The sequence below is a fragment of the Durio zibethinus genome, chromosome 4 (assembly GCF_047325235.1).
Source record: "Durio zibethinus cultivar Kanyao isolate XHJ-2024 chromosome 4, ASM4732523v1, whole genome shotgun sequence".
NCBI classification, from domain to species: domain Eukaryota; kingdom Viridiplantae; phylum Streptophyta; class Magnoliopsida; order Malvales; family Malvaceae; genus Durio; species Durio zibethinus.
The window spans coordinates 34,184,653-34,196,389 of NC_143165.1; positions in this window are offsets into that span (position 1 = coordinate 34,184,653).

Genomic DNA, 11,737 nt, shown 5'->3' on the forward strand with positions numbered 1-11,737 from the left:
GATAGGGAAAAGGTTTTTTTTAAGATGCATTAAAAATATTTGAGATATCATGCTCATCTTTTTCTTCTTGCACAACCTTAATTTTAGTTTTTCTAACCCATAAACTAGCTGCATTTTGTGTATAACCTATACTATACAGAATAAAAGCATTGAAAATGTTGAATGGATCATTGAACATAATCTTTTTATCATATCTAGTATTAATCCTCAATTTCTTCAAAAGATTACTAATTGCAAATCTATAAACTAAGTTGTAGTATCTGTTTTACACTACCCTCATCATATCACTGAAAATAAAATGCACCAGATTGAGTTTTTTCTCATATTTGATTTTGTACATCCACTAATAATCTTGTTTCCTAATGATCAAATATTGGGTGTCAAAAAGTGCCAATACATGAGTGTTATAAAGTGTAACAATCTATCATGCATTGAAAGTTTAATGGCTTGGGTAGGAACAACTTTTAAAATTTCATTTTCAAATATATCTCTAGTTAGTTTCAGTATGTCACACCTAATGTTTGTGTCTCCTTTATCATTTAGCATAAAAATTCAGCAACAATTGCTTACTGACTACAATTTCTCTACCTATCATATAGGTTTTGAATCTATCAAGATAATATCTATTTGCAGACTTTTCAATTTCAATACATTTAGTATTACTATAAAATAGCTTGACTAGATTCTTATACATAATTCAATCCATACACAAATAGTTTATCCAGCCAAATTCCTCAAATGCATGCAAATAAAGGAACTTAATAGATTATAAAAAATTTAAAAAAGATTATCTTTCCATACTTAACCTTCCTATAAGCAAAATATGCTTTATATCTCTCCTTAGCATCAGGATTTGTAAAATTTTGATTGAATGAAGGCCAATTAATAAACTAGAAGCCTCTATTGGAAGATTCCTTCTTGTTCCAACATTTCTTTTAATCTTTAGTGCCATGAAAACAATGGGATAGTTGAAATAGATAGGTTTATATGAAATTGATGAAAAAATTAGTGATTGTAGGTGATAATTAGTAAAATATGTTTGGAAGAGGCAAAAAAATTGAGTGAATGTAGTAATTTCAAAAAGAAGATCAATTTTTTAGAGTGAGAAGAATGAGTAAAAAATTTTGTGTGATTTTAAGATTTTTAAGGATGATTTTTGTAAGAAACCAAATAGAAATGAAGTAATTTACAAAAAATTTTGGTTGAAAGAGATCAATTTTAAGAGAAAATAGAGTAAAAATTCTTAGGATTTGAGAAGAAGGTATTTAAGAAAGAATAATAAGAGATGAGAAGCTAGAATGGTCGGCCAAAGAAGAAGAGAGAACTTGATTTTGAGAGGACAAAACAGTGTGTATAGGGTAATTTTTGCATGACCCGATCGATTGAGTGTCAAGGGGGATTGATTGGGTAAAGGTTTGCCATGGATCGATCATTCAAGTCCATAAAAGGGATCGATTGGTTCCCCAATGTTTTCCATTTAATTTGGCTATTGGATGGAAAACCAATCTATCTGGTCTAAAGATGATCGATTGGTTTGCTTGTAGCAAAAAAATTTTTTTAAAAAAATTTAATTTAAAAACTATGTAACATGAACGTTCAAACATGTATCAGACAATTACAAATATAATCATACACAATATTTAAAAAAAAAAATCAAGATAAGCACACATTTGATCAAACAAGGTAGTAACATTCATTATACCATCAAAAAATTCATTTTAAGGAGTATTCATCATACCAAGTTTACCTTTAATTGTATAAAATCTATCAATATTAAGAGGCTTTGTGAAAATATTAGCTAATTAATGTAAGGTATCAACATATTTAATTATAATATCACTTTTTTTAACATGATCTCTAATGAAATGATGTGTAATTGCAATATGCTTGGTTCTTGAATATTGAATTGAATTTTTGATGAGATAGATAGCATTAGTATTATCATATTTAATGAGAATGTGAGCCATGATAATTTTAAAATCCTCTAATTGTTGCTTAATCCACAAAACTTGAAAACAACAACTATCGGTTACTACATATTCGACTTCAGATGTGAATTGAATAACATTATTTTATTTCTTAAAAAATCATGATATGAGCATATTCTCAAATAATTGACAAGTACTGAAACTATTTTTTCTATCAATTTTACAACCTCTAAAATTTGCATCAGAATAGGCATGTAAAGCAAAATATGAACCTTTTGGATAGCATAATCCTAAATTAAGGGTATCCTTAAGGTATCTAAAAATTCTTTTGACAGTAGATAAATATGATTCTCTAGGTAATGATTGAAATCTAGCACACAAACACACACTAAACATTATATCCAGTCAGTAAGATATAGTAATGAATCAATTATAGACCTATATAATTTAGAGTCAACACATTTATCTCCCTCATCCTTGTCAAGTTTTGTTAAAGTGCTCATAGGTGTTAAATAAGGCTTTGATTCTACCAATCCAAACCTTATGAGCAAATACTTGATTTATTTGGCTTGATTAATGAAGGTACCATTTTTTATTTGCTTTACTTGTAATCTCAATAAGAATGTAAGCTCTCCTATCATACTCATTTCAAATTCACTTTGCATAGTCTTGTAAATTCTTGACAAAAAACTTTATTAGTAGTATCAAATACATATCATCAACATAAACTTACATTATAAGAATGTCCTTTCCTTTTGTTTTAATAAAAAATATAGTATCAACCTTTCTTTTATTAAAACTATTTTTAATTAAAAATTTTAACAATCTTTCATACCAAGTTATAGGAGCTTGTTTTAAATCATATAAAATTTTTGTTAATTTATAAACATGATTTGAAAACTTAAGATTTTCAAAACCAAGAGGTTGCTCTACATACATATTTTTATTTATAAAACCATTTAGAAATGCACTCTTGACATCCATTTGAAAAAGCTTGAAATTTTTGAAACATGTAAATGTAAGCAACATTCTAATGGCTTCTAACCTTATAATCGAGGTATAGGTTTTATCATAATCAATTCTTTCTTCTTGACTATACCCTTAAGCTACCAACCTAGCTTTGTTTCTAACAACATTGTCATGCTTATCCATTTTATTCCGAAAAACCCATTTGGTGCCTAGAATAAGATAATCACTAGACCTAGGTACAAGATTTTACACTTATCTTCTTTTAAATTGGTTCAATTCTTCTTGCATAATTAATATCCAATGATCATTGCTTAATATTTTATCTATATTCTTGGGTTTAATATGAGATAAAAAAGTAACATAATTACACACATTGCTAGAAAATATAGTTCTTACCCCTTAAGTTAGGTCACTAATAATCTTACTATTTTTGACATATCTCTTTTCTTTATTGTGATTTGGTTCTTTTTCTATATGTTGTGGCTCTTCTAAAAACTCATCATTTTCCTTTAAAATGTTCTCGTCAATGTCATGTGATGCATCATTGATATATTCTTAAAGTATACCTATATCATCATTATCAAGAGGTACCTTTTTCAAAGGTGGATTAGATTCATCAAAGACAACATGTATAGATTTTTCAATAATTAATATTCTTTTATTAAAGACTCTATAGGCTTTTGAATTCAAAGAATATCCTAAAAAAATACCTTAATCAATTTTTGCATCAAATTTTCCAAGATTATCTTTTCTATTATTCAAAACAAAACATTTGCAACCAAAATTATGAAAATAACTTATGTTAGGCCTTTTTCCTTTAAAAAGTTTATAGAGAGTTTTCTTCAAAATTGGCCTAATTATAGCTCTATTTATAATATAACAAGAGGTATTTATGGCTTCTTCCTAAAAATATCTATATAAATTATTTTCACAAAGTATGGTTCTAGCCATTTTTTCCAAAGTCCTATTTTTCTTTTCTATTACCCTATTTTGTTGAGGAGTTTTATAAGTAAAAAAATTATAGCTAATACCATTTTCACTACAAAACACATTAAAGCCAAGGTTTTCAAATTCTTTTTCATGATCACTTTTAATACTAAAAATTAAATAACCTTTCTTATTTTGTATTTGTTTGCTAAAAGTTATGAATTTTTTCAAAGCTTCATTCTTTGAATGCAAAAAGAGAACCTATGTAAATCTAGTAAAATCATCAATAATAACAAGCTCATATTATTTTTTACCAAGACTTATTGTCCTAGTAGGACAAAAAAGATCAATATGAAGTAACTGAAGAGGTCTAGTAGTTGAAATACAATTTTTAGGTTTGAAAGAGATTTTTCTATGTTTTCCTTAAGCACATGCATCACAAACTTTATCATTTTCATATTTCAATTTTAGTATACTAACAACCAAATCATTTTAAGAAAGTTTTGAAATTACATGCATACTTGCATGTCGAAGGTTTTTATGTCAAATCTAACTTTTTTTTTTTAACCATAAAATAAACATTTTTAGAGGAAAGATCATTTAGATGCACTATATAAATATTTTCTTGGTGATGTCTAATAAAAATAAGTTTATTAGTTTTGATATCAATCACTTGACAACACTTAGATTCAAACACAACTCTAAGTCCTTTGTTACATAGTTGATTAATACTAAGTAAGTTATGCTTAAGTTCTTTTACAAGTAAAATATTTTTAATAGTAGTAAAAGAATTGTTACCAATAGAGCCAATCTCTTCAATTTGGCCTTTAGAGTTGTCATCAAATGTAACATCTCTTCCACTTTTAGCTTTTAAGTTTTTAAAAAGAGTCTTATCTTTGGTCGTGTGTTTTGAGCATCCACTATCAAGGTACCATGGATTGTTTTTGCTTGAATGTGCTTTGTAGCAATGCTTATCCACATACAAAAGCACAATTAAATTTTTGTTTTGGGTATTCAAACTTTCTTAGGTCCTTAAGTATTAGTACTAATAATTCTTGTACCTTTTGGAATCTATTTCATTTTAGTAATCTCATCTTGAGATGGACTAACTCTTTTTGGAATCCATATTTTTTTTAATGAGTTTACCTTTATAAATGACTTTCTTTAAAAAAAAAATATTGTATAGAATAACCCAATTTATGACAATATGCAAATATGTTAGATGAATCATTTGGCTTAACAAAAAATTTTTTTAAATGAGTTTCTTTGTTACCATCATTATAACCAAATCCATCTTTATTAAAGAATGCTTTTTATGTTTCAAATATGTCATTGAATTTTTGATGTCCCATATAAAATCTAGAAAATGAGTTACACAAATTTTTATTTTTCTTAGTCAAATTATTAACATTCAATTTTAAAAGCTCAATTTTCTTTTCTAAGTCATCATTTTCTTTAGTCAAGAGTTCATTTTCTAGTTTTAACTTAAAGATTATTTTCTTATATTTCATGTTCATATTTTTAAATTCTATGGCTAATTCATCATAAGCATTTTGTAATTCATCAAATGTGTATGAATTTATATCATATAGATTAAAAATTACCTTGGGCTCATCAAGAGTCATAAGACATAAATTGGCTATTTCGTCCTAATTTGATTCATTATTGGAAAAGTCACTATCACTTTATGTTGCAACCATTGCTTTTTTCTTTGGCTTTGTCATGTTTTGCTTCTTTCACAAAGGATAATGAAATTTAATATAACCCAATTTGTTGCATTCATAGTAAATAATCTGATTTTTTTTTCACTTGATTCTCCTTTGATCATTTCCTTTTATGATATTTTTTTACTTAAGAACTTGTTTATCCGTATGAACTTTTTGAATCTTTTTACAAACATGACCATTTCTTCATCTTTATCATCCTCTTTTTATCCAAGATTTTCTTCATCTTTTTGAAAAGTTAATTTAAAAGCAATGCCACTTTTCTTGATTGGTTCTTATCCCTTTTTGAGCTTTATCTCATAAGTAAAGAGAAAGCTCATTAGTTTATCTAAAGAAAGTGTGTGAGGATCTTTGAACTCTTCAATAGTTGTTATTTTAGCTTCCTAACTCTTTGGTAAACTATTAAAAGTTTTTTTCACCATCTTCACATTTGAGTAAGTTTTCCCAAGAGCCTTTAAATCGTTAATGATGTTGGTGAAGCGGTTTGACATTTCACTAATTGTTTCATTTGATTTCATCTTGAATAACTCATAATCATGAGTGAACATGTCAATTCTTATCTTTTTCACTTAATTGGTATCTTCATAAGTGATAACCAACTTATCTTAAATTTTTTTTGTATTTTCACATAAAGAAACTCTATTATACTTATTAAGCTCCAATGCATAAAAGAGTATATACATTGCTATGGCATTGAGTTGAGCCATTTTCATATCATTGACATCCTATTCACTCTCTTGTTGGATTATCTCTTTACCATCTACCATCTTTATTAGAATATGAAGGTCATTTACAATAACTCTCTAAACTTCATAATCATTGGCTTAAATAAACAATCTCATCCTAGTTTTTCAAGAAGAGTAATTATCACCAACAAAGAGAAAAGGTCTTATAATTGAATAGCTTTCACTTTCAACTATTTCATTTGTCATGATATACATTTTTTATTACTCATTGTATTTGTTATAGCTTGAGGATGGTTGCTCCATATTGATTACCATATTTTTTTAAGTCATTTTTAAGATCACTCTTAGGTTGTTACATCTAAATAAAAAGAGTACTAACTCTTATGTCAATTGTTAGTTCAAAGACTTAAAATAAACTAATAGAGGGTGAATTGGTTGATAATAAAAATTTCAAAAATCAACATCTAATGATCACAAATTCTGTAAAACAATTTTTCTAAACAAATGAATACAGTAAATGAAAGTAAACTAACAATATTAAAAATAAAAGATAGAGATAGAGAATTAGACACCAAGATTTACAGATGATCGATCTTTTTTTTAGGTACATATATCCTCTCTTTTAGCTTAACTTACCAAGAAGTTTAATCTACTATGTGTTGAAAGTAAGAACCTAGCTTTTTAAAACTTTACATAATCAATACCATAAATTCTCAAGGGTTATCCTCTTTTTAAGCTTACAATCTCACAATACAAAATTTTTGAAGTGTTTTGCAAACTTAAAGAACCTTTCTAAGGTTGGGTGTTAGCTAACTTAAAATACAAAACAATATTGATAAAAGGATTAAGAGAAAAACTGATACAATAAGGGATTTTCTACACTTTTCTCTCTTTAAACTAGTTTAAATGCTTGAAAAAGATGGTTGGTGAAGAAAATAAGTTCTCTTAGCTTTTCATACTCTTGATTTGCAGTGGAAGCCTTCATTTATATGTAGAAAAAAAGAAATAGTTGTTGCTTACATTTAATGCTTCAAACTTGTAAAATTTTAGACAAAAAAAATAACCGTTAGAACTTTTTGGGCATCAGGGGATCGATCCCCTGATGTAGGGGATCGATTGGGTCAGTGGTAGGAAAGCCCATTTTTGTGTATAAAAATAGTTACCCGAGGATCGATCTCTTTTGTTAATTTTTGACCCAATTATGTTTTTTATATAAAAAATAGATTGGTCCATTTAATGAAGGATCGATCGGGTATGTTTAAAACCCTAACTAATCAATCTCCATAAGGAGGGAATTGATTAGTTCTTGATAAATTTATAGAAGTTTGGCTATTGAAAGAAAAATTGATTGATCCTTTTAGCCAGGGGATTAATTGTTAAGTAAGGGAGGCGATTGATAGGGGATAGATCCCTTCTATCTAAAACATGCTAAGAACCCATTTTGCTTCCAAAATTTATTTTGTTTTAGTTCTTAAATGAATGTTGGCAAGATAAAAGGCTGAAAAAATGTTCAATTTGAGATTAAGTAAATTTGATTCAAGTTAGGTAATTTTTTTTTTTGTTTTGTCAATTCAAAAACTTTAATCAATTCAAGGCTAATATATTCTTTATCTATAGTAAAAACAATATTATTGTTATTCAAACAGAAAGGTAAATAATTATATATAAAATTATTTCTTAATAACATATCACTATGCATAAAAAAAAGTATAAAATTTTTGGGATTATGAATTTTTATTCATAAAATAAATAGAAATATTTTTTGCTTTATATCCTATTATTATTTTTTTCCATCAATTCCTATTACTGCTATAGGGTGTTTAAAAGGCTCCCATTTTTCTAATGGTAAAGCATTACTTCTATAGTTACACATAGTTGCTTTAGTGTCTATTAAAATATTCAATAAGTATGGTTTATACCACCGTTTAAATCTAAATTCTGCTTCTATATAGTTGTAATACCTTTTGAGTTGATTTTTTAAAAATGTAATTACTTCATCATTACTAATTTATATTGGTTGATTATGGACAAACTTTGAATATCATCTTTTCTAGTATTTCTAAAAGAAATTGAGTTTAAAACCAAGTTTATTGAGTTGTAAATTGACCTTTCTTGGTTTTGACTATTGTATCTCTTGAAAAAATATGGATATTTATATTTTTTGTAGCTATTGATTGAGGTCGAGAAAGAAAAGATTACCTATGTGAAATAAATGATTATTCACTAGCAATACTTTCATTGTCTTCATTATCTGTATTAAGAATAAAGGTATATAAAAGGGTGGTGGTAGAATTAGATTGTTACTAGAACTACTTTCTCCATAATTTTTAAAATACAAGTTATTTCCTAATGCAAAAAATTCTATAGGTTTTATTTTTCTATGGAAAGGAATTTCGTAATACTCTCTAATAACCATCTAGTGGGTATTGATAGATCTTCAAGATTCATTAATCTTGGTTTGATTTCTAAATCAAAAGTTATTGGTTCAAATATTTTCTATAATATTAGAATCTATCTCTTTAATATATGTAAAAGTATGATTGGCGAATTCATTTATAGCTGTCCACTTTATAGATAGATCATGAGTCACATTTCTAATTTTTGACTTTTTTGTCATTATTCTTAATCTAAGGTAGTTTTCTATTAATGGGTCATTAATAGAAATAAAACAATTTGATTTTACTTTAAACTAAACAGCACCTGATACAAGATTTGATTGTATTCTTCCTATTAGTGCTTTAATAGGATTTTCAAATACTTTATATACCAGTACTGCTATTGTTGGTATATCATTACCAACTTTGAATAAAGCCTTTATAGTTATCATAATTATTCCTAAATGTATATATATATATATAAAACTTGAGGATATTTTTGCTTAATCTCCTAATTTTTTTTTTAGTAAATAAAGAAATATTGACAGATCCTTAATTAGAATCAATAGCTATAGTATTGCCATTGAATTTTTCTTTGTGTCTTTTTATCCATGGTTTGAATTTCAAAAAGACAATAAGTTTATAGATTTCATTTTTCTTTAATGATTATAGTTTTTCTAACAATTCATTTGAAATAGTAACATCTTGTCCTAAGACATCACTTAATTTTGTTGTTTGCTATTTTTTAGTAGGTATATTTTTAGTTTCAAAATTATGTTGATCATTAACTTTTGATATAATATTATTACTAAGAGTGCTGCTTGTATTAAGCATAAAAATATACTCATCATCATTGGAATTGTTTCAGAAATTAATTCATTAATAATTTTGTCCTCAAACTTCTTATCCAAACAATTTTTTAGATCTTGTTCTTTGAGAGTTTTAATAACTTTTTTAGCATTTTTTCTTTTTGAGGACATTGAAACGCTACATGGCCTTTTTCATCATAAATAAAATATTTGCATTTGGATTTCTTTTTAGAAGTTTTTCTTTTAACAAATTTTTTGTCAAATTTATGCTTTTTTGGCTTCCATTTGACCAATTTATATCTTCTTTTCCTTTTGTATTTCTTTGAATAGGTTTTAGATTGAGATTTACAACCAAATTCCCATTCATTTTCTAATATTTTTATGCATTGTTTATCAATTAATTTACTTTTTACTTGCTTAGAAGCCTTTGCTTTAAGGCAATATTTATAATTTGTTTAGAGGCAAAATAAATTCTATTCTTATAGAATCTAAATAGTCTTTATTTTATGCTGTAAGGTTGTGAAATTCTAAATATTTGGGATATGATTGATTACAGAGTTCATTCCATGGTGATGGTAATTTATGAAAATATTGATCTTTCCAAAATTTTGAATGTGATTCATCCAATTTTTGGTATCATGAATATATTTTTTAGAAAATTCTTCTAAATGCCTTATATCACATAATTTTATTTTAGTTAATATATAATTAACTTTACTATTTTGATCAGCTGGTTCCATTCTAATATAAAATTCATTTTTTAATAGATTTGTAAGATTTTTTAACAAATTTGGTATAGTAATAATTTGATTTAAAAAGTTTCTTTTAGAACTTTTCCTATTTCGAAGTTTTTCCATTTTTGCAAAAATTGCAAAACATCTTAATGAAATGTTTCACAAAAATAATTTAAAAATTTTTTTATACCAACTGTCTTTATAGTTATTTACGACAATAGTCATAGATTATGCTCAATCTTATATGATTTTTTCATGGTCATTTATAGATATTTTTAAAATATCTAAATACATTCCTCCTTGAGTTATAATTCTTTTATTTAAAGATTTTATAAAACTATATTGTGGTACAGGTTTCATAATAGTTTCAGAAGATGTTCTTGTTTGTTTAATTTTATCTTTATAAATATCATCTTCAGTCTTTTTTTCAAACCTATTTTTATCATCAATTTTTTTATTAGAAATTTCTCCTACTATTTTTTTTCTTTATCAACCTTTTGTTGATCAAGATCCATAGGTATAGGCTTAGTATCGATTTCTTTATCTACTTTTTTAGAAGATAAGGATTTTGTACTACTAGTTTTATCTTTTTTTATTGGATTAGTAGTTAAAATTTTATTTTTTTCTTTATCCTTTTCTTCTAAACTATCTTCATTTGTAATATCATAATTAAGCATACAATAATAATTAATTTTTTTTTAAAAAGTTTATATGTGTTTTTTATAGTTCTTCTATCATATTCAAATAATCAATCTTTTCTTTAGGAACTATAGTTTTTCTCATTTTATATTTAAAATGTTCTATAAAACTTTTATAGGATTTAAAATCTAATTTTTCTGCTTTAGAAAATTTAGTTGGTTAAGAAGATGATGGCTTATTATCATTAGGAGAAAGAATAACAATATCATAATATAAAGGTCCAAAGTCATTTGTTGGACTTTATCAACTTCTAATAATTCTAATTTTTTATTAATATTTACTAATAATTGTTTAGAATCTTGGTTTAAATCTAAACAAGTAACTTGTCCTAAATTAATTACTTTTGATTTTAACATATCACATTTACTATATAATTTTTTAAAGAAAATAGTCAATAAATCAACTAAACTATTAACACCATGGTTGATTGTCGGTATATAATTTTTTAATTGAGGATTCACATGCAAACTATGATTATAGGGTTTTTCTAACAATCATAGTTTTCAATATATTGCTTCATATTACCAGAACCTAAAACTGTTTGTATATTTTACAAAGATCTCCAAAGCTAGATTTAAAGGTCACAGGAAAACTACAACACTGGCATGAGATAGTAAACATATATATTAATTTTAGAACATAAAACTTAAAATTAAAAGTTGCGAAAGTAAAAAAAAAACTTATACGAATAATTGTGATATAGAAATCTCAAATAAAATATATATATATATATGAACACTGATTTATACAATCTATGATATACAAGGTTTGTTATAAGGCTTTGATACTAATTACAAGTCTTTGATATCAATTATAAGGGAAATAAATATAAAAGAAACATACCAAGTTTCAAAAGAGAATGAGGGTGAAAAAGATACTAGAGGAT